The sequence below is a fragment of the Narcine bancroftii genome, chromosome 4 (genome assembly GCF_036971445.1).
Source record: "Narcine bancroftii isolate sNarBan1 chromosome 4, sNarBan1.hap1, whole genome shotgun sequence".
In the NCBI taxonomy this organism is placed as follows: Eukaryota; Metazoa; Chordata; class Chondrichthyes; order Torpediniformes; family Narcinidae; genus Narcine; species Narcine bancroftii.
The window spans coordinates 54093493-54117651 of NC_091472.1; the positions used below are offsets into that span (position 1 = coordinate 54093493).

Consider the following 24159-nt stretch of genomic DNA (forward strand, 5'->3'; position numbering starts at 1 on the left):
GCAGACACGATTGCAGCGGTTGCAAGGGAAAATTGGTTGGTTGGGGTTGGGTGTTGGGTTTTTCCTCCTTTTTCCTCCTTTGCCTTTTGTCAGTGAGGTGGGCTCTGCGGTCTTCTTCAAAGGAGGCTGTTGCCCGCCAAACTGTGAGGCGCCAAGATGCACGGTTTGAGGCGTTATCAGCCCACTGGCGGTGGTCAATGTGGCAGGCACCAAGAGATTTCTTTAGGCAGTCCTTGTACCTTTTCTTTGGTGCACCTCTGTCACGGTGGCCAGTGGAGAGCTCGCCATATAATACGATCTTGGGAAGGCGATGGTCCTCCATTCTGGAGACGTGACCCATCCAGCGCAGCTGGATCTTCAGCAGCGTGGACTCGATGCTGTCGACCTCTGCTATCTCGAGTACCTCGACGTTAGGGGTGTGAGCGCTCCAATGGATGTTGAGGATGGAGCGGAGACAACGCTGGTGGAAGCGTTCTAGGAGCCGTAGGTGGTGCCGGTAGAGGACCCATGATTCGGAGCCGAACAGGAGTGTGGGTATGACAACGGCTCTGTATACGCTTATCTTTGTGAGGTTTTTCAGTTGGTTGTTTTTCCAGACTCTTTTGTGTAGTCTTCCAAAGGCGCTATTTGCCTTGGCGAGTCTGTTGTCTATCTCATTGTCGATCCTTGCATCTGATGAAATGGTGCAGCCGAGATAGGTAAACTGGTTGACCGTTTTGAGTTTTGTGTGCCCGATGGAGATGTGGGGGGGCTGGTAGTCATGGTGGGGAGCTGGCTGATGGAGGACCTCAGTTTTCTTCAGGCTGACTTCCAGGCCAAACATTTTGGCAGTTTCCGCAAAGCAGGACGTCAAGCGCTGAAGAGCTGGCTCTGAATGGGCAACTAAAGCGGCATCATCTGCAAAGAGTAGTTCACGGACAAGTTTCTCTTGTGTCTTGGTGTGAGCTTGCAGGCGCCTCAGATTGAAGAGACTGCCATCCGTGCGGTACCGGATGTAAACAGCGTCTTCATTGTTGGGGTCTTTCATGGCTTGGTTCAGCATCATGCTGAAGAAGATTGAAAAGAGGGTTGGTGCGAGAACACAGCCTTGCTTCACGCCATTGTTAATGGAGAAGGGTTCAGAGAGCTCATTGCTGAAACATGGGAAAAGCTATGCTCCGGAACTATGAGAAATACAATAAACAAGAGGTTACGCATGATACAATATAACTGGATACACAGGCTATACATCACACCTCAAAAGTTAAATAAATGGGACCCAACAGTATCAGACAGATGTTTTCGCTGTAAAAAGGAAACGGGAACAACAATTCATGCAATTTGGACATGTGAGAAAGTGGAAAAATTTTGGGAAGATCTAAACTAGATATTAAATAAAATCACAAAAAGCAATATACCAAAAAACCCTGAGATCTTCCTCCTAAGTAATATAAGAAATAAAGAATTCGGACTCGATTTGGATGGAGCACAAAAAAGATTTGTTATGATAGCCCTAGCTGTAGCAAAAAAATGTATTATGTCAACCTGGAAATTAGAAGACAACTTGAGAATACAACAATGGTACATAGAAATGAATAAATGTATTCCATTAGAAAATATAACATATAATTTAAGAAATAACATCATAATATTCGAACAAATATGGGAGCCATACATGAAATGCAATAGAGAAATCCTACCATGGACTTCCACCACCTAAAATGACAGAAGGAGAAGATAACGAAAAGAACTGCCTCAGTGAAATTTCTTGTTTATTTTTATTAAGTGACAACATTGTTTAACGGGTTTAATGTATCTTATTGATTGAACTTCAAATAAATGGGAAAGGGGGTGAGGGAGGGAGGGAAGGGAGGGGGGAAAAGGGGGAGAAAATTACACTGTATATATTCAAGAAAAAAAAATGTCTGTATGTATCTTGGTCAATATGGTTTATAGTGTGAAAAATAAAAAAAATTAAAAAAAATGTTTCACTATAGGGGTCCTCTCTCTTTTCTTTGGCTTGGCTTCACAGACGAAGATTTATGGAGGGGTATGTCCACGTCAGCTGCAGGCTCGTTTGTGGCTGACAAGTCCGATGCGGGACAGGCAGACACAGTTGCAGCGGTTGCAGGGGAAAATTGGTTGGTTGGGGTTGGGGGTTGGGTTTTTCCTCCTTTGTAACTTTAGGCATCTTCCCAGCTGGCGCTGCTTATATTCATGTAGTCAGCATTCATACTGTGTATTACTGGGTTCTACTGCCTTGTCTCAGGAGTAAACCAATGACCCTATACATGTGTGCATGTATTTGTGTCTCTTGCATACTAAGTGTAAATGAGCATCCAAATAAAAGTGGCAGCCAAAAGGATAATTTACCTGTAATGTAACTTTATTAGCACAAGAATCAGTTTCCAATTTATATGTGAGAGCTGCAAAGCAATTTTCCTTGTCTTTGATCTTCTTGGCCACCATTTACAAAAACCTTTTATTGGATATATACACAGAAATTAATATGGATGTTAATTGCATTGATCTGAACAACCCACTTTGATTTTTATGCATGTCCCTTGGCTTTCAAGTTCACTACTCCAAAAGCACTTATTGCTAATTTAATATGAGATTTATTTCCGGCTATTAAATGCCTCTGTCGCTCAAGCAAAGTACAGAAGAGAAGGAAATTTCTGCCACCTTTAAATTGTGTCTCCCATCTCTTCTCTGTTAATCTCTGCACACCTCAAAAATTTTAGTCATTGACCAGACAAAACATCAAAACTAGAAAGTCTGAAATCCCTTAAACTTGGCATCAAGTAATCATCCTCCCATACTTTTAATTTTGGTGGAATTTCTGTAATGTGCTTTTCACTTTGTTTTTGCCAAAATGCAGATGCTTAAACCATCAGTTCAAATCTCTCTTCCCAATTTTTTTTTCCTTGAACTTTTGTAGAGACCCTTAGCACATTCTTGTATTAAACATAAAAAATGTACATTGTTGTAATTAGATTACTGAAGAATTAACCCTACCATTGAAGCTGCAGGCAAATATCTCAAAAACCTATGGTCAGCTACTTTTTGTTTAGCTCAGCTCTGTGTTTTTTACAGCTGTTAACTATCTAGGTTGGTCTGTTTTGCCCGATTCAAAATTGGGCATTATTTTAAAAATTAAATTTAGACATACAGCATGGTTACAAGCCATTTCAGCCCACAAGGCCATGCTGCCCACTTTACCTATTAATTACCATTTAACCTACAACCCCCTGGTATGTTTCGAACAATGGGAGGAATCTGGAGAAAACCCACGTGGATACGGGGAGAACCTACAAGCTCCTTACAGATAGCGTGGGATTTGCACCCAGGCCCTGATCACTGGCGGTGTAAAGGTGTTGCACTAACCGCTACACCAACTGTCCCGACATGTATCCACCATGTCACTGCCTCTTCTATTCTGCTTGTTAATCCTGTAATATATTTGTCCTACCTTCTCTGATGCACAAAAAGGAGCTTTTGCAACATACATTTTAGACTAGACTGGATATATATCCAAACTGTTCAGAGTTTCAAGTTGCTTTTGCTTGTTATTGAAACCACATTCTAATTTCCTTGAGCAGTGGAGATGGAAAATAAAATTTTGAACCAAGATTTAAGTGCTGATTGATGGGAAGACCCTGTTTAAAAGCATTTGTGTGCAAATGCTTGGTGAGCACATACGTTGATGCTTGTCATGACCCTCAGAGTCAAGTAGTCATTGCCATTCATCTCTGAGCTCTCAATCTTTTGGATAAGATGTTAGCTGATATCCTAAGATGCTTGTATAAGTGCATCCTAAGAGCTGCAGTCCACCAAGCCGAATGATCTGGGAAAAGAGGGTTACAGAATGGCTGGTAATTCCATATTGTTTAATAATAATTTTTTTTAAAAAATGAGTTAGTAATTTCAAAAGAGGGTTCACTCTTGTTGTGAAAGCTTCATTTTCCTCTATTTTGCTAATTTTCCAATAGCTGCAGTTGTATAGTAACCTCTGCTGGGCTGGTCCACACACATTTCATATGTTGGCCCATGGCATGTGACTAGTTTCACATGCCTTTCTCAGCATGGAAGAATTCCTTTGCTCACGCAGAACCCACTTGAAATGCATGTATCTCATATGTACATTAAAACATTAAGGACTGCTTGTAATATTGTACATTTTGAGCATGTAGAATAAGAAGGAGGGTTAATCAAACCCTATTCAGCACACTAAAATATCAAACCATTGAGTGATTATTTAGTAAACTGGTACCTTTTGTTTTGGAATATGTGGCATACTGCTTCTGGACACTGCCTCGTACAGCTAATCATCTTCATTAACCTGGCTGTAGAAACAATGATAATGAGTTTCTTGTCATGTACATATACAACAAAATTATTTCTTTCGAACAGGTACTTCATTAAAAAAACTACAGCAATATGCATTAAATTCAATTAAAAATAGATAATAAATAGAAAAGAGAGATAATATTCACAAGAAAAAGATTCGTCATTATAGAGGGCAGTCCTTGATTAGTGCAATAAGGAGAGTGTCAAGAGACTGATAGCCATTGGAAAGAAGCTGTTCTTGAACTGAGATACTCATCTCAGGCTCTGTATTTTTTTCCCTGAAGGTAGCATTAAAAGGAGATTGTGACCAGAGTGATGGGAGTCCTTGTATGATCTGGCGACTGGATAGGTCTTCTGAAATATGGACTACAAGAAAGTTGAGCCTTCTCCATTTCTGTCCCATCAATGTAGACAGGTATGTGGTCCCTCAGCACCTCTTTCCTAAAATCAATTATAAACTCCTTGGTCTTGACATCTCCCAACCAGACTCTTCACCTTCCTCCTTTCTAACTGATTACTTCCAGTTATTAGTCCAACAACTGTGGTGTTGCCAGTGAATTTATAGATTTTATTGGAGCTGAACTTGGGTATGCAGTCGTGAGTGTACAGCAAATAGAGCAGGGGACTAAACATGCGGCCTTGCTTATTCCCTGTATATAGTCATCACAATTCCTGTCCTCAAACTTCTTATTTGCTTGACAATGCTTTGATTTGCCGATAGGAAATTCAGAGGACAGCCAGGAAATGGAAAAAAATTACTGATCTGCAGTGCAGATAACTGCTTTGTGTTGAGGAGTGATATTGTAATATCTTCCCTCTTAATAAAATAGAGAGTTGTGTAAAAACAATTGGCAAATTTGAGACTTTAGTTGGAGATAATAATTAAGGGCTTGTTTACTTTTTTTAATTGAATATCTAGTTAAGTTAATGTTTATTTCAAGTTTTTGTAGCCAGGTTCTCCAATTTCTGTTCCTGAATGTGAGAAACACACATTTTAGTTAGTGCCTTTGGTATAAATTAAATAATTTTAAAATCTGCATGAGAGAGGTGCAGGGTATTCTTCACATTGAATAGCAGGTCAGAAATTTAGATTATATATGAACAAATAGACTGGGAATGAGTGAGGAGTGGAGAATCGAGAGCTAAGATACTGAGAACTGTAGTCATAATACAGTATTGCTTTTTCTGAGAACAGTCAAATAAAGTGCATTTCAGCTTATGGCAATTTTATGTTCAGCTGCACTAAAGCAATAACAAAATTTGTAATTCCTCAGTAAAGTATTTATTTTTCTGTCAAGAATCAGCAATATATCTCTGTTTGTACTCTTGTTAAGTCAATTAGAGGTGCTGAGATGCATTTTAACACTGCAAACTTAAATGAACTGTTAAATTTATTTTCACGTTGGCTATCTAATGTGTAGATTGTTTGCTTTTCATATTATGTATAAGGATGAACGCAGCTGAGTTAACCATTGTAGAAGACTATTTCAAATCTCTACTAAATGATTTATGTGTTGCATGGTTTACATGGCCTACTGGTGATATTGAACAAATACAAACATATTTGGTGGCTTAAATGTGGTAACATTGGCCCATATGTTTCAATCAATAGAACAACTAGTACCAAAGAAGGAAATACTGAGACAAATGAAGGTAACAGGATTATCGACCACCCTATCAATGTAAAATTTCAAAAGTTTCAATTTCTGGATCTCTGGATCAGTTGGATTGCAGAATAGATACTGTGAAACCACTTTTTAAGAAAGCAGGGAGAGGGAAATAAGGGAATTGTAGACCAGTGAGAATGACATCTGCGCATCTGGAGAGGATTGACAGGGTTTAGTCCCAGTCGGCATGGATTTCAGAATCAGAATTGATTGTCATGAACATGTCACAAAATTTGTTGTTTCGCAGCAGCATCAGAGAGTGGAAACATTTCAATAAACCACATTTCAAAATAAATAGTGCAATAAAAAGACAAAGTAAAATAGTGTCTATGATTCATTGTTCATTCAGGAATCTGATGGCAAGGGGAAGAAGCTGTCCTTGTACTGCTGAGTGCTCGTTTTCTGCACCTTTTTCCCCCAATGGTAGCAGAGTGAAGCGGGTATAGCCTGGGTGGTGGGGGTCCTTGAGAGTAGAGGCTGATTTTTTTTTTTCAAAGACACCGCCTCAAGTAGATGTTCTCAATGGAATGAAGCCTGTGATGCCGCAGGCAGTATTCCCTTTAAGCTTTGTGCACACTCACGCACAAATGTGCACACATCGGACCCCTTCGTGAGCAGCGCCTGAGGATACTAACAGTCTTACCCTTGGCTGCAAGGGCGATTGAGCAGGTGGTGGGGTGGACCTTTAACCTTAGGGAGTGGGCCACGCTCGGGTGAATGAAGCTCTCAGTGCTGGCACAGTTCAACAGGCACTTTGTTACCTGTCCGTTGACTCGCACGTCCATCATCGAGCGCCTGAGATCGTGGGGGATGTCCCTGGTCAGCGTGGTGGTGGCCAAGACTGTCTCGGAGTCTGAGTCGTCGCTATCCGGAAGGATGGAGAGCATCGATAGGGCGGCCTGGTAATTGACCATGTTGACATCGGTCATGAGGTGCAGCATGTGGTAGCCGATGGCCTCCGGAGGCGTGGGGAGTGTCTGTAGGGCGGCCTGGTCATTGCCCGTGTTGACCACGTTGCCGTCGGTCACTGGGTGCAGCTTGCGGCAGCTGATGGCACCCAGAGGGATGGAGAGCATCGGTAGGGCGGCCTCGTCATCACCTGCATTGGCCACGTCATTCTAAATATCGTCAGGGGCCCTCTATGTCGGGCGCTGCCTGGCCCAAGATGGTGGCGGCACATGGGGGACCGCTGCGTGGCTGGCCTCCTTCCCCAGCTGTGTCCGCTGTGCCAGGGGAAGTGACGTCATCACGGCCGGCGGCAGTGACATCGTGATGTTAGCCGGAAGTGACGTCACACCATGAGCCACTGTAGTTCTCAGTGAGCGGCGCCGGTGAGGGCGGGGGCTGGTGCAGATGCTCAGGGCACATGCTTTGACGGTCGGTGGCGGGGCCGGATGTTGCATTGGGGAAGGGGTAAGTCGTCGCGGGCACCGGCACGCACATGTGGTGGGGTCCGCGGGGGAGGTGGGGAGGTCATAGAGGGCCGCTGAGCTGCTGGCAGGTTTGGAGAGGCACACTTTTGCAAAATGGCTTTTCTTGCTGCATCAGGAACAATACTGATTCCTAGTTGGGCACTTTTGGCACGATCGTCGATCTGACCCACATCAGGACCCACAGTACTTACAGGGGCGCCGGGTGCCTGCCGCAGCGATGTTCTCCTCCTCAGCTCGGCCTGGGGCTGCCGCTGCAGTGTGAGAGGACCATGAGGGAGCCTGGGGGAACCTGGAATCAAAGGCTTCGAAATGCAGGGCTGCTGCTTCCAGGGTTTGGACCACTTCCACAGTCCTGGTTAGGGCATAGATATTGTCTTCCAGCACCTTCTGCCAGACAGCCCTTGAGCATAGCCCTCGGACCAAGGTGTCCCGGATCAGCCTCTCGACCTCCTCTACACCTACCCCGGGTTCAGCCAGACACGGTCGGCCCAACTCTCACAATTGTCCCAGGTAAGACTCAGCCGTCTCCTCGGGTTGCTGAGCTTGGGAGTTGAGGAGGTACCTTGCACAGACCACATTCATGGGGGGCTTGTACAAGTTCTTGAGAGTGTCCATTGCGCTCTTGTACTTGGAGCAGCCTTTGGTTACCTGGAAGGCGTGGGGACCCAGCTTTGACCAACCTCTTCTGATCAGAGTCCAGGATGTGGCCCTTGTGTGCCTTGATGATTGCATCGACCGCGTGCTGCCAGATCTCGAAGCGTGTCTGGGCTTCCGGGTGGCATGGGTCGACCTCGAGGCTCCCTACACACAGGAGTGTTTCCATAGCTGCAATAGGAAAATTTTGTGGATTAAATTTTGGTGTACTTTTAGCCAGAATCAGACACACACAAAGATAAAGACTGTACAACAGGCTTTAATCCACAAAGATTTCCACAGTGCCAGGCTGGCTGTGGCTGCAGCAACTCTGAGTGAGGCCTGGCCGGCGCAGGCTTATATCCCGGAGGGTGATTGACACCTGACCGGGTGGGGCTTGATCCATTCAGGCCGACTGATTGACAGCCGGCCAGGTGTTTTCCTGTCCCTTTTGCTCCTGCAGGTACAGAGGTTGCCCCCTGCAGTAGGCTGGTGGTGTACCACCACAATAATGTAAATAATTATGAGGTCACACACTTTGGTGTCAATAATAGAAAAGTGGCTTATTATCTGAATGGTGACAAATTAGGAAAAGTGAATGGGACCTGGCTGTCTTTGAACGTTGGAATGTAGGAACAGAGGCAGTGAAGAAAGCAAATGGCATGTTGGCCTTTGCAGCACGGGATGTTGAATATTGCAGTATAGGATACAGGGTGCAGTTAAATAGGGCCTTGGTGAGATGGTATCTTTGGTGTTGTGTACAGTTTTGGTCAACTAATCTGAGGAAGGACATCCTTTCTATTGAGAAGGTTGCAACAAAGGTTCACCGGACTGATTGTTGGGATGGCAGGAGGGATGTATAAAGTAAGGCTGGATAGACTAAAGTTATACTTATTGGAAATCTGAAAAATGATAGGGGATCTCATTGAGTCATAGAGCATGAAAGGACAAAACACTTTAGGTTCTGGAAAAATATTCCTGATGTTGGAAGTGACAAGGGCTCATAACCTAGGGATAAGATGTCAGACACTAAGGATGGAGATGAGGAGAAATTTCAATCAGAGATGTGACTTGCGGAACTCCTTACCACAGAAAGCTGTTGAGGCCAGTTCATTCGATACATTGAAAAAAAGATTTGGATGCAACCCTTGTGGCTGAAGGAATCAAGGTTGGGGATTTCAGTCAGACTAATTTAAAGAAGGTACAACCACCAACACATCTCGTGCAACAGCAGAGAATCAAATGTATTATTGGTGAATGTTTGTAGAAGCAGGAGTACATTGGAGTAATGTAAAGTTAACCTTGGCTCGCAAAGAATGAGAAATTTGGGTAATAATTCTAGATTGCCATTTCATTATGTCACGAACAAACTGGAGACATTGATTTTTGGAAAAGAGATGTATCCATGAGAAAGAGAGAATGTGCAAGTGATCCCAAGGATTGGCGCTGGATGTTTTGTTGCAATCAGCCACTTAAATGGATTATCTGGTTTTTAAGTGAAGACTAATGCCCATGATGGCACTAGCAGTTTAAAACCCTTTTCCTGTGCATTAGTACCTCGATACCAGATAGATATCAGTCAGAATGCTTTCCACGATGCACCTGTAGTAATTTGCCAGATATATGAAATTGGTGACGTACCAAATCTTCTTGAGTGCCTAATGAAATGTAGCTGCTGGTGAGCCTTTTTCATGATTGGCACCAGAATAGATCTTCATAGATGATGACACCCAGGAATTTGACATTTCTTGTCCTCTCCACTGCTGACCCTTCAATGAGGACTAGTTTGTGTTCTCCTGGTTTCCTCTCCCTGAAGTCTACATCAATTCCTTAGTTTTGCCTACTTTGAGTGCAAGGTTAGTGTTGTGATATCCCTCAGCTAGCTGATCTGTCTCACTCCTGTACGTTTCCTCACTGCCTTCTGTGTTTTTGCCAACAACCGTGGTTTCATTGGTAGATTTGTAGATGGCATTTGCATTGTGCCTTGTCACAGAGTCATGGGTGCAGAGAGAGATCGAGTGGGCTAAGCACACGTTCTTGAGGGCACATTTGTCAGATTTCAGATTTATTGTCAGAGTACATACACGACATCCCAGACAACGCTGAGATTCCTTTTCCTGTGGACGTGACAGAATTACCACTAATTGATAATGGAAAAATAAATTGTACACAATGTAAACATGTAAATAAAGAACTGTAAACAGATAACAAATGTAATCAAACTGCAATACAGAGAGAACAAAAAGAAAATCAATAAAGTGCACGAGTCCGTAAATGAGTCTCTCATTGAGTTTGTTGTTGAGGCATCTTATGTTGGAAGTGTAGCAGCTGTTCCTGAACCTGGTGGTGCGAGCCTTATGGCACCTCTCTCCTGATGGCAACAGTGAGAACAGAGCGTGTGCTGGGTGGTGTAGGGTCTTCAATGATTGCTGCTGCCCTCCGAAGGCAGTGTTCCCTGTAGGTGTACTCAGTAGTGGGAGGGTTTTGCCTGTGATGTCCTGGGCTGTGTCCACTACCTTCTGGAGGGGTTTACGCTCAGGGGTATTGATGTTTCCATACCAGACCGTGATGCAGCCGGTCAGCACACTTTCATCCACACCTCTGTAGAGATTTTCCAGGATTTCGGGTGTCATACCAAACGTTCACAAACTCCTGAGGAAGTCACACTTGCAGCCCTCAATGTGGTTTTCCTCGAACCATAGGAGCTTTAAAAAACCAAGGAGGAGGCTGTTCAGCCCATTGCATCCGTGCAGGTCACAGAAACCTACCCAACTAATCCCATCCTGGAGCATTCGCTCCATAGCCTGCTGGTTACAGCGCCAGCAAATGGGACTCAATCCAAATTTCAGACATTGTCTTAATGGAGCTGGCATGTTCTCCCAGTGAATGTGTAGATTTCATCAGGCACAGCAGTTTATTCCCAAAAACTAATAGGTCTGGGTTAATTGTAAAATGCTCCTAGTATGGAAGTGAGTGATATAATCTGGGGGAGCTGATGGGAATGTGGGTGAATAAAATGGATTAACATAAAGAGATGCTTGATGGTCGGGCGAACTTAATAGAATAGAGGTCCTTTTTCATGCTATATTAACTCTGATGCAAAGAAAAGTTAATCCAATGGGACATTTACATATGTGATTCCTGTTTCAAGACACTATTGGATGCATTGGAATCTACGCAACAGTTTGAGACATTGCATTGCTATTTTAAAAGCAAATCACATTTAGTAAAATGTGTATCATCCATTTTACCAAGAATTCCAGTGCCTGTGTAAAAATCTATGGGGAGGATGTGTTCTTCCGTGAATCGTTAGAAATTTGGCCTTCATTCTTGTCAATGAAAGAAAGCATTCTTTTGGGTTAGATTTCCTGAAATAGCCTAAATTAAACATTTCCTAGACCAATCTTAATCAGATAATTTTTATTTGTATGATGAGATGGTGGAAAGGGTTGAAATATTATTGTTTCAAACAATATTGTTACAGTGGAAAGGGCATCACCTCATTGATGAAGAAAAAATTCTTATTTCTCTACCTGTACTGAAGATTCAAAGTTTTGATTGGCTAAAATAAAGTACAAATATATTTGCATGTGTAAAACTTTGGTAGCATGTACGGTATAAAGTTATATTGGCAAGTTGTCTTTCTTGTCAGGTGGCAAAATGAACTATTTCCTATTCATATCCTCTCATTAATGTGATTATTTTGCAAAATTGTCATCGAGCAGGAATCATGAGCTACTTTACCTGAGTATTTTAAAATTTTTATCATAGGTTTGAAAATGGAATGCTGTCACTGTGTGCTTTGGCATTGTTTGCCAATTCAAATGAAATCCATGTCTAGTTTGTGTAAGTGACTAGACATTACCAATTAAATACATAAACCAGTTAAGATGCAGGGTTTCCAAAACCTTTGGCTGGGAAATTTCTCCTACCCAGCAGGTTGTGACAAATACACTTAGTAAATAAATTTAGTACTCAGACTGTTGACCCTTATCCTGGATCATATGGTGAATATAGTGAGAGTAATCGATGTGGAATGAATTTTGAGATCCCAATCTAAACTATATTATGAATCTACCCTGTGACATTCTTGATTCTTGATTGTATGAATGTTGCTATTTTAATCTTGCAATTTGCTTTCAATTTCTGGTCAGTGATGCAAGTAGTTTTAAATAAGCAATTGTGTTTTCCTTGTTGAAATTTCATATTGTATACAGAAGTTAAAAATCTATGATGACCTGTCAAAGTAAAACCTTCTGAGGGTTCATGCATGTGTTCTGATTCAGAGGAAATTTAAAATCAAGCGACTCTTATCCAGAGTGAAAATAATGGATGCTTGTTTTAGAAACAGAAACATAGAAAAATAGAAGTAGGCCATTTGGCCCTTCAAGCCTACACCGCCATTCATTATGATCATGGCTGATAGGTACCCAGTTCCTCCCTTTTCCCTATACCCTCTGATCCCCTTCGCCACAATGGCCAAATCTAACCTCCTGGCAAAGAATTCCACAGATTTACCACTCTCTGAGAGAAGAAATTTTTTCTCATCTCAATCCTATCCTTAAACTGTGACTCTGGTCCTGGTATTTTCCAGCATTGGGAACAACCTTCCTGCATCTAGTCTGTCTAACCTTTTAAGAACTTTATCTGTTTCTATAAGATCCCCCCCCCCCCGCCCCACAACCTTCTAAATTCCAGCGAATATAAGACTAGTCGATCTAACCTTTCTTCATATGCAAGTCCCCGCTACCTAACTTCGTGTCATCTGCAAATTTTGAGATGCTGCTTTCTATTCCCACATCCAAGTCATTGATATATATTGTAAATAACTGTGGCCCCACAATGGAGCTCTGCGGTCCCCACCTGTCACTGGTTGCAATTCTGAAAAGAACCCATTTATTCTTACTCTTTGCTTTCTGTCCGTCAACCAATTCTGTCTGTCAACCAATGCCATACCTCCTATACCGCGGTCTTTAAGTTTGTACGCTAGTCTCATGTGCGGAACCTTATCAAATGCCTTTTTAAAGTCCAGATATACCACATCCACTGATTCCCTCCTATCCACTCTACTGGTTACATCCTCAAAAAATTCTAATAGATTTGTCAGACATGATTTTTCCCTTCACAAATCCGTGCTGACTCTTCCAATACTCTCCAAATGTGCTGCAATCGGATCTTTAATAACTGATTCTAGGTTTTTTTCCCTACTACTGATGTCAGGCTAACTGGTCAGTGGTTTCCCGATTTTTCTCTCTCCCTCCTTTCTTAAAAAGTGGGGTTACGTTGGGCATTCTCCAATCTTCAGGAACTAATCCAGTATCTAAGGAGGTTTGAAAAATTATCACTAATGCATCCACTATTTCCTGGGCTACTTCCTTCAGCACTCTTGGATGCAATCAAACTGGCCCTGGGGATTTATCCACCTTTCATCCCATCAACTTAACGAACACAACCTCTCTACTTACAATTATTTCCTTCAGTTCCTTCCTCATATTAGCTCCATGATCCCTTACAATTTCCTGAAGATTAGTTATATCTCCTTTAGTGAGAACAGAAATAAAGTAGTTATTCAATAGATTTGCCATGTCCTTGTTCCCCATGATTAATTCACCCATTTCTGATCACAACAGACTCACATTTGGCTTATCTAATCTCTTTCTATTTACGTATCTACGAAAGCTTTTACAGTCATTTTTTATGTTCCCTGCCAGCTTTCTCTCATAATCCCTTTTACCTTTCCTAATTAATTAATTTGTCCTCCTCTGCAGAACTCTGAATTTCTCCCAATCACCAGAAATATTATTTAACTATTTGAGGGCCAGGAGGAAGTCATTCAACTATCCATGAAGAGAAAGCAAGTTTAACACTGTACATTTAAATAATAGAACTTGTATTTTTCTTTCTGTTTTAAAAACAATACAACCCAACAAAACATAATTCTCCAGTCCTCAGTGCAAAATGTGCAGGCGTACAACCAAACATAACACAAATACAGACAAACAACACATATGCTGAACAAATATTCACATGTATAATTAGCAAATAAATATTGTTTCGTAACTGTGAGAGTCTCGGATGGATAGTAACTGATGTAGATTTTTAACTGAACATATTGAATCCAAACTACTTCAGTGAGCTTTTTTTTGTTTTCTGGGGAATATGGGGTGAATTGCCATGCTGGGTAAGGTGCAATCACACTTTGTCTTCAGTGCAGGTGAAGCCTGCATCATGGACATTCTCATTACAGAAATGTTGCACTTAAAAAAAAAAGTTAGAACATACAGCACAGTAATATACCCAATTGACCTGCACCCCCAGTACATCGTTGAACAATAAGAGGAAACTGGAGCACCCAGAGGAAACCCATGCAGACATGGGGAGAATGTACAAACTCCTTACATACAACGTTGGATTCGAACCCGGGTCGCTGGCTCTGTAACAGCGTTGTGCTAACCACTACATTAACTGTCCCACCCTTACAGAATTAACAATTACCATCCAATAATTTGAGATAAGGAATAAATTTTCTTGTGACATTTTTTAAAAAAATAATTGGAGAGTTATTTTTTCAACTTGCATTTCTCGTCTTTGGCTTTGCATTCTGGAAAATCACAATGCAGCCCATTTTGCAGGAGTGTACCTCACCTTCCCCCTCTTTCCCTCCCCCCCCCCCCCACTCTCCCCAACCATATGGAAGGGTCACCTGTATTGGAATTCATGAGCTGTTAGTGCAACCATTTGCCCTGAAAGTTACGATACTGAAATGTCTTTGTGCCTTCTCCTTCCAAAAGGCAGAGACTGTTGTTAGTCAAACGCCGCACTTGCTGTTACCTTGGTCCTAAACTTTGTGTCTGAGCCTATATAAAGAAAGCCAGGAGATCATTAAAATTGCTGGAGTACTTTAGGACCAATTTTATCAGTAAATTATTGAATGTTTTGTGAATATATAACAGCCATGATCTTATTGAATGGCGGAGGAGGCTCGATGGGCCATTTTTGGCCTACTCCTGTTCCTACTTCCTATGTTCCTATTTACAGTCATTGGAGGTTGTCCTACTCCATGGTGGCAGGATAATCATGACCAACTTTAGCCTCTTCTACCATCATCATTCAATATCCTTGGTGCTGCAAAAGCAAAATAAAATCTGGAGCCAACAAGAATAAAAATACTCCAGAGGATCCCATCTAATCAAGGCCATAAGTCAAGAACCATGTTGGTTTTCTTTTAAAGGGGCATTGTGAATAAGTGAGCATTGTACTCACTGAATTCCAGTAGCTCAACACTATTTTAGGAATTATTTTAAAAAAAATTAATTTTCTATTTGTATTGCTCTTTCATAGTTGAAACTAGTCCCTGCATCTGGTCATCATTTTGGAGGGATATTTTCCAGCATTTCTTTTTCATGTTTTGGTGTGTTTTCTTAAGAGTACTGTGTTCTTGACACAGGAGTAACTGATGTAGTTCATTCAAGCAGCTGTTCTTGGACATTGCTCAATGCTGATGCATTGCCCACTACATAGTGTAATATTTCAGACATATTTATGGCAACAACTATTATGGTGACTTACAATTTCAACTAAATTTCACTCAATATAAGTTCAAGATTCAATTTATTGTAACGTAATAAAAACAGTATCATAATACACAAAATTGTATTTTATCTGCAGTAAGGTAGACAGATTTGCCATTGGCAGAAATGATCTGAAGTGCCTCTTACAATCAGAGAAAGAGAAGCAAAAAAAGAGCCCCCCCCAGAGTCACCGAGTGTTCATAGATTCACCTCCAGTGGTGCTCTCGCAGCCTCCATAGCCACAGTCCAAGCCATTGACAAGCTGAGCTCCTGTTGGCTGTCACCTCTACTCCTTTTCAGATGGGGTGGTCTCCCTGATTTCTGGTGCCCTGTACTAAATCTCTGCTTCCATGGAGTCTGCAAAGAATCCCCACTTTGCTACAGAAGATGTCAAGAAGACTTGTGCTTCATGAAGGGTCTGTGCTGAACTAAAGCCTCAGTTCTACCACCCACCAGGATGGACTCTTATCAAAGCAACAAACCTATGGAATGGCTTAGAATTGATTTCAAGGGATCCTTGCCCACAGCTTCACGTAACCTATATCTACTTACCGTAGTTGATACATACTCGCATTTCCTTTTCGCCTTTCTATGTCCCAATAAGCATAATACAAGAATGATCAGATGCCTGGATCTGCTATTTAGCCTATGAGGAATGCCATATTACATACATTTTAATCAAGGCACCACCTTCATATCTAAGGATCAGAAAAATAATCTCTCCCAGAAGGGGGTTACCACAAGTCAAACTACCCCATAGCATCATATAGGAACATAGGAACAGGAGTAGGCCAAAAATGTCCCATCGAGCCTGCTCCACCATTCAGTACGATCAAGGCTGATCTAATTTATGACCTAACTCCACCTACCTGCCTTCTCCCCATATCCCCTAATTCCTCTATCATGTAAAAATTTATCGAACCGAATTTTAAATATGTTTAATGAAGCAGCCTCAACCACTTCCCTGGTTAGAGAATTCCAAACATTCACTACTCTCTGGGAAAAACTATTTTTTCCTCATCACTGTCCTAAATCTACTCCTCCAAATCTTGAGACTGTGTCCTCTTGTTTTAGTTTCCCCGGCCAGCTCAAAAAACCTTCCTACATCTATCCTATCCATATCCTTCATAATCCTATATGTTTCTATAAGATCTCCTCTCATTCTTCTGAACTCAAGCAAATACAATCCTAGACGATTTAATCTTTCATCATAAGTCAACCCCTTCATCCCAAGGATCAACCTAGTAAACCTCCTCTGGACCGTCTCCAAAGCCAGTATATCCAATTGGGAATGGACCGGTAGAGTGGTACAATAGCATCATATGGAAGGCAGTTCATTTGGCCCTTAGATCATGTAACCTGCCCGAGAAGCATTGGGAACTGGTGCTTCCTGAAGTACTACACTCCCAAAAATCGCTGTTATGTACAGCAACAAATACTACACCTCATGAATGTTTTTTGCATTCCAACGCCACTCATTCCATGGAAATTCACTGCCCACCTTGCTAATGACCCCTGAACCCATCCTACTAAGAAGGTTTGTGAAGAGTAACAAGAACAAACCACTTGTAGATCAAGTTGAACTTGACAGTAATCCAACATATGCAAACATCAGTTACGGATTGTTCAAGACTTGGCACTTGTTCAGAAATCCAGGGTATCCCCACATCTCCTATTGTGCAGCAACAAGATTTAAAAAAATCTGGTGGCACCAATACTAGAGGAGGAGGAAAATATGACATGCCATACATGTCAGCAGATAGTGTGTGTATATTTATTAATCTGATTCATATGGCACAAGCAAGCAAAGAACTAACAGTGGCAGTAGCTCTGGATGCAGAGAAAGCCTTTGATAGGCTTGAATGGAGTTTCCTCTTTAAAGTATTACAGAAATTTAAATTACCGAAAAAAAATGTATTAATTGGACCAAGGCTCTATATAACAGTCCCAAGGCAAATGTGTTAACTAATGGATATATTTCAGATTATTTTGAATTGAGTAGGTCAACTAGACAGGGATGTCCACTATCACCTTCCCTTTTTGCTTTAGCTATAGAACCATTGGCAGAATTGATAAGAACAGATATAATGATAAAGGGAATAAAGGTAAAAGATTAAGAATTTAAAATTAGTTTATTTGCAGACGATATTATTGTATATTTAACACATCCTAAAAATCAATAAGGATATTACATACCCCAAATTGAGAGAATATGGGGTGATATCAGGATATAAAGTCAATACTGATAACAGTAAAGTGATGCCAATGAACACAGCTGATTATACACAATGTAAAAAGGAATCTCCTTTGAAGTGGCAGTTACAGGCCATATGTTACTTGGGTATCAGATAAGATAATTTAACATAAATAGCTGATTTAAGTTATTATCTACCATTAATGAAAAATAAACAAGAGGATTTAGAGAAATGGAAGGATTTATCTCTAACTCTAATAGGGAGGGCAAACTGCATTAAAATGAACATATTTTCGCGATTACAATACTTATTTCAAACATTACCAATTCCCTTATCCGAGTAAATTTTTTCAAAAACTGAAGAAATTAATAAGAACATTTTTATGGAAAGGTAAGAAACCAAGAATAGCTTTGGATAAGCTAACATGGACATATAAACAAGGGGGATTGCAGTTGCCAAATGTTAAAAATTGCTATAGGGCTGTAGGGCAGCCCAATTAAGATTTTTGTCAAATTTCTAACAGGTGGGAGAGAAACCGGTTTGGCTTAGGATAGAACTATATAAACTAGAGGGAAAATGGTTCTGAACACTTGCTCTACAAGTGGAATGAGGAACTAGTGCAACATAACAATTTACCAATATTACATCTAGAACAAAAGATGATAAATTATCAAATACCAAATATGATGCTAAAACAAAATCAAATAATTCCTTTTACAATGAATAATAGATTTTTTTTTAAGGAATTGTCAAGAAAAGAAATTACAAGAATAACAGACTGCTTTCAGGGCAATACTTTATTGACATTTGAACAGCTAAAAGATAAATATGGAATATTGCATGACTCAATATTTTCATATAATCAATTAAAAACATTTAAAAGAGAAGATGGGAACTAATTTAAGGTTGACTGAAGTTAGTTTCTTTGAATATTTAATTATGGACACTTTGATAGTTAAAAAATTTATTACAAATATGTATATCAAATTACAGAACAAGGGAAAAGGTGCGGTAATACACAGACCCAAACAACGTTGAGAAAAAGACAATAAATGCTTGTATCAGACGATGCAATATAATTGGTTCCATAGACTGTATGTTACACATCAAAAACTAATAGAATGGAACCCTACACTATCTGATAAGTGTTTCCGCTGTAAAGAAATTGGTACAATAGTACATTCAATTTGGACAGTGCAAAAGTAAAATCCTTTTTGGAGGATTAAATTCAATTACAAAAAATAAGATACCAAAAGACCCAAAAATCTTTCTGTGAAGCAATATAAAGGATAAAGAGTTACAAGTAAAATTAGATGGATCTCAGAAACGATTTATTATGATTGCATTAGCAGCAAAAAAATGTATAATGATAACTTGGAAAATGGAAATACCTTTGAAAATGCAATGGTGGCACATAGAAATGAATATTTGCATTTCATTAGAAAAAAAAACCTATAATTTAAGAGACAATTATGCTCAATTTGAACAAATTTGGGACCCATATATTAAGTTTATTAGTAACTGCCAATTTCAAACTTCCGACTCATGATGAGCTCTGTTATACTTATGGAAATAGTGAAATGTAATGTTTAGGTGACACGCTTTTTCTTTTCTTTCTGTTCTGTATTCTTCTATAGATATTTGAGGGGTGGAGAGGGAGGGGGGGTTGGGAAGAAAATGGAGAATGTCACTGTGTGCATACATGTACTGGATTTGGTATACTGTGAGGTATTAAATTTAAAAAATTAATAAACTGGCTCAAACTGGCTTCTGACTGGTAGCATCAACTGGGAGAGCAGGTGGTTATGGCACTCGACAGGGAGGGGCTCTTATAAAGTGATAATCGCACTAATAGCGACTTTGCGTGTCATGAAGGCCCACTTATTAGATAATGATACCACAAATTATTGACGTGGATCACCACGGGATACACGGGAGTGGAGTGAGAGTCGTGTCGGATCATGTTTGGTGCCAAACTCCATCTTTGATGAGCAGATGTCATCTACCAAAATAAGTGCTGGTTTTTGGAATTCCGGATAAAAGATTCAGCACCTGTATTACAAAGTTATTCTTGATTATTAATGAGCTTGCTTTTCTTAAGTTGATCCTGGCTGATGCCACTCCTCTTTGGGAAATTAGAACATGCCTTTCTTTTAAATTCTAACTGTAACTCTACAATTGAGTTGAGTAAAGCTTGGAAAGCAGCCACCAGTTTTTTCATTCTCACATCACTGTGCAAGTACATCCATTTTCTAAAGTGTGTGTTTTGAAACCAGCTGCAATTTTTGGTGTGGGATTATATGAACTTCTTATGACTTATCTACTGTGGGAAATAGATAATGTGTGTAAATTTATTAATCTGATTCATACGGCACAAGCAAGCAAAGGACCAACAGTGGCAGTAGCTCTGGATTCAGAGAAAGCCTTCGATAGGCTTGAATGGAGTTTCCTCTTTATAGAACTTTAAATTGCCATCAAGCTTGTCAAGTCTCATTACTTTGAAATAGAGTACTGTATGTACATTTCTTGATGAAACCTTGGAAGCCAGCTGCAGTGGACCACATATGGTGCAGTGTAAGGTACTGAGATTGGCTATTCTTCTTAACTAAACCAGAGGGGTTGGGGGGGGGGGGTGGGTGAATGGTCATTGGCTCTTTCCACATTTTCCAACATGGATTTAAGAATGATGAACCAGAGTCAACTGAAGCATTTAACTTGTTCGAGGGATTATAACTCGTCTACCTGGATAAAACATCAGTCATTAAGCACTGATTTTGGAAAGAAAAGTAGTGTTTGATGCTGTGTTTACATTTTATTGAACAAATGAAGGTTACCAAATGTTAAAAATTACTCCATAATGTTTAGGCGAACAAAATTGAGTGTACAGTTGGATGGATTTTAAACATGTATTTTGATAAGCTACTTACTGTAAAAGAAGGTGGTGTCATAATAATGATTTTGGTGGCTAATAATAACAAGAAAGGTGCAAGGAAGCTGCTTGAAGTAAAAGTCTTGGTGAGTGATGTTCTCTGAAGATTTATCTTGAAGTTGCTTTTACTTATGCTGGGAGTGTATGGTTGTTTTAAATGTAGCCTGCATTCTTTCCCCTGTCACGTGAACTCTGTTATTAATTAAAGCTTTCTATGTCACTTCCAGTGTATATTCTACTTGGGAGTGAGTTTACATTTTTGCCATTCTTTGAGGAATTGAATTTTTTTATTGTCAAGATACAGTGGAAAAACTTTGTGCTGCCTGCTATTCAGGCAAGTCGACCCATACTCAAGTGCAGCATGCAGTGCAATAATAAACTAAAAATGCAGGGTATAATGCTACTAAGACAAAGTATAGAATGTAGAGAAAAGTACAGTTAAACAATGCAGGGGCACTATTTCTTAACATTTTAGAGTATGATAAGAGTAGGAATAAAACTTTCCTTGAATCTGTCTTCTGGACGATGGACTTGAGGGAAGAATGTGCAGCAAGTTGGGGTGGGTCCTTTGCTATAGGAAAACAGCCAATAGATCAATGAGAGGCGTTAACAGATGGGATAGATGGATTGTTTGATGGTCTGATCTGCATTCATAGCTCAAAGGTTTCTGGCAGTCTTGGGCAGGGCAGTTCCAATTCCATAGAAAGCAACTAGACAAAATTGGTAGAAGTCATCGAGGACATGTCAAATTTGATTTAGGCTTCTGACTAAGTAGAGTGGTTGATGTGCTTTCTTGGCTGCAGATTCAAAGGATAAAATTTTAATCATCCTGTTGAATTCAGTGACTTTCTTGTGTTAGTAATATTTTCCTTGGATTCTCCACAAATTGATACATTTTCTTTGTGTTTATCCTATCAACCTTTCATAATTTTAAAGATATTATAAAATCAAGCTTTAGCCTTTCCAAAAAAAAGAGTTTTAATTTGTTCAACCTTTCCAAAAAAATGTCAATTTCAGTTCTGATACTATGCCTATAAAAATGTTTTTGCACCCATTCCAGTGCCTCGCTGTCTTTTAATAATTATATACAACCATCGTGAAAGATAGTGATGGATAGGTGGACAATAAATAGCAAAATTACAAGCAATGTCCACATCCTAGGAAAGGAAGATATCTCCTCTAAAATCATTTAAAAAATCAGTTCTGTCTCTCTAGAAATTAATGCAAGAGACTTGTTTCTGTTTTATGGTTTCATTTATCCACAGTGCTATTTTTAGTAATTAGTACATTTGTACCAATGTATCCTTTGGCTATCTCATTTAACCCCTTTTATCAATTGGAACATGGCCTCTTTTTCTTTCAAAATGTTATGTTTTCAAATGTTTCTTTATTGTCACATAATAATACATGGAAAAATAGACATTGTACACCCACATTGCTGCCCAGTGTTCAATCTCACATCCAGTCAGCGTTTATTAATCCCCCCTTTTACAAAATATGGAAGACCATATTTTGATGTTGTGGTTCCTGAATCAAACTCATGTGAATTGCGGCCTCAGGACTAGAGACACTGAAAGCTATGTCCCACCTACTATGTCATCTGCTACCTGACCCCTCTCATGCTTTCCCTGTTATGAATCTACATCATTTTACTTTTATGTCTCTGTGAACAGATTTTATATTTATTGACAGAGTACATACATGACATCATATACAACCCTGAAATTCCTTTTTCCTGCAAACATGCACATGAAGCGAGTAAATTACCTTTGTCTAATGACTATTTTAAAGAATTCAGTAAGATTGGTTAAATACAAATTTTCAAAATCCATACTGCCTGCTTTTTGAGGAAAGGGTCCTCAGTGTATAGAGAGATATATTTTTAAAGTATCAGTTTGAGAGAACTCTTTTAAGAAAAAATGCGAATGTAGTTCCCAAATTTATGTTTAGCAATGTAAAATGTGAAAGCAAGATGGTAAAGTTGAGTGTGTGCTGGTGCAAGAATATTGTGTTTGGTTTGGAGCATCCTGTTCTTTAGAAGTAAATAAAAGCACTGTTTATTTTTCTAATGATGAAAATATGTGAATTGGCAGCTGAAGCAACAGATTCATTAAGATTTTGTTCCCCATTGGAGTTTGGGATGGAGACCTGTTTGATATTTTCAAAGCAAAGGAAGGTTACAGTGGAGTTAACGGTGATAAAAAGTGTTTCCCTCAGTTGGCAAGATGGTGAGCACGAAAACAATTCAAGGAAGTTAAGCAACATTCTTTGCAGGGTGGATTGTTGCCAAGAGTAGTGGGAAACTGGAAGACTGGGAAAACTTTAAAAAGCAATAAAGAACCGCTAAGTAAGCAATAAATAAAATGAGGATAGATTACAAAATTAAACTAGAACAAAACATAAAACAGTTAAAGATTTTAGAATTATATTAATGAATTATCGAATTATATAAAGTGATTGTAGGTTCCTTGGAAGGTGTCAAGGAGGACCTAATTTAAAAAAAAAATATTTTGTATTTGATTTTCAAAGACTCATACAAATCTGAACACAATCTCTTTCAACAATAGTATATAAAATACAGAGTCTATTTTTCCCCTACTGCTCTTCTATCCCTCCCATACCCTAAAACAACAAAGAAAAGATCATAGAAATTAAACAAATACAAATAACCAAATATCAGTAAAACCACAAACCCTTAAGGGAACTTAAGAAAAACCCAAAGAAACATAAAATAAAAAAGATAAGGAACAAAATGCAAGAGCACGTCATCTGCACCACGACCCACCTCAATGATCTCGATCATATCTCTACTGGTACAGATTGTGGCATTTCCTTTATTCAGAAGGGGTATAATTATATCTGTACCAATGTGTTGCAGATAGTGTTGCCATACCCTAACAAATGTGCCAAATTTCCTCCTTACATTGTATGTAATTTTCTCCAGGGAAATACAAATCTGTATTTCTGTATTCCATTGTGTAATGTTTAGTTGGGAGTTAGATTAGCATGTGACCGCTCTATATTCCCTGGCTATCAACAAAGCAACCTTCACAAACTGAATTTGGTATCTGGACAGTTTAAAACTGTTTTCCAGAAGGTGTAGCTGACCGCTACAAAGAAACACACACAGTGTGGCAGGTTAAGCTTACTCCATTGCCAGAAACCTAGTGCCCCTCAGTGCGATGGTCTGGTAGGTCTCGGTGTGGACGAGTCACTTACCCTTAAGGTCCACTAGGAGGCTGTGGGCTCGCAGGAAATCCACTCTGAGGAGTGGTTGTTCTACTGTGGCCAGCATGAACTCCTACGAGAAGTGACTGCCCCCGAACTGCAGCTCGGCCCTACAAGTGCCTTAGGTCCGTATACTGCTGTTGTTGGCAGCCCTCAACATGGATCCCGCTAGCC

At 40.1% G+C, this 24159-nt stretch overlaps 1 protein-coding gene across 3 annotated transcripts in view; it reads left to right on the forward strand.

Annotated features, from left to right (window-relative positions):
• The window catches only part of LOC138760566 (tyrosine-protein phosphatase non-receptor type 14-like), a 282028-nt gene that overhangs the window by 26439 nt on the left and 231430 nt on the right, over positions 1-24159 (forward strand). The window contains exon 3 of one of the 3 annotated variants that reach the window (XM_069931296.1): positions 4614-4744. The exons of the other annotated variants lie outside the window; for them this stretch is intronic. The gene's annotated coding sequence lies outside the window, so the exon portion shown is untranslated. The remainder of the gene's footprint in view (positions 1-4613; positions 4745-24159) is intronic. 3 annotated transcript variants of the gene reach the window in all.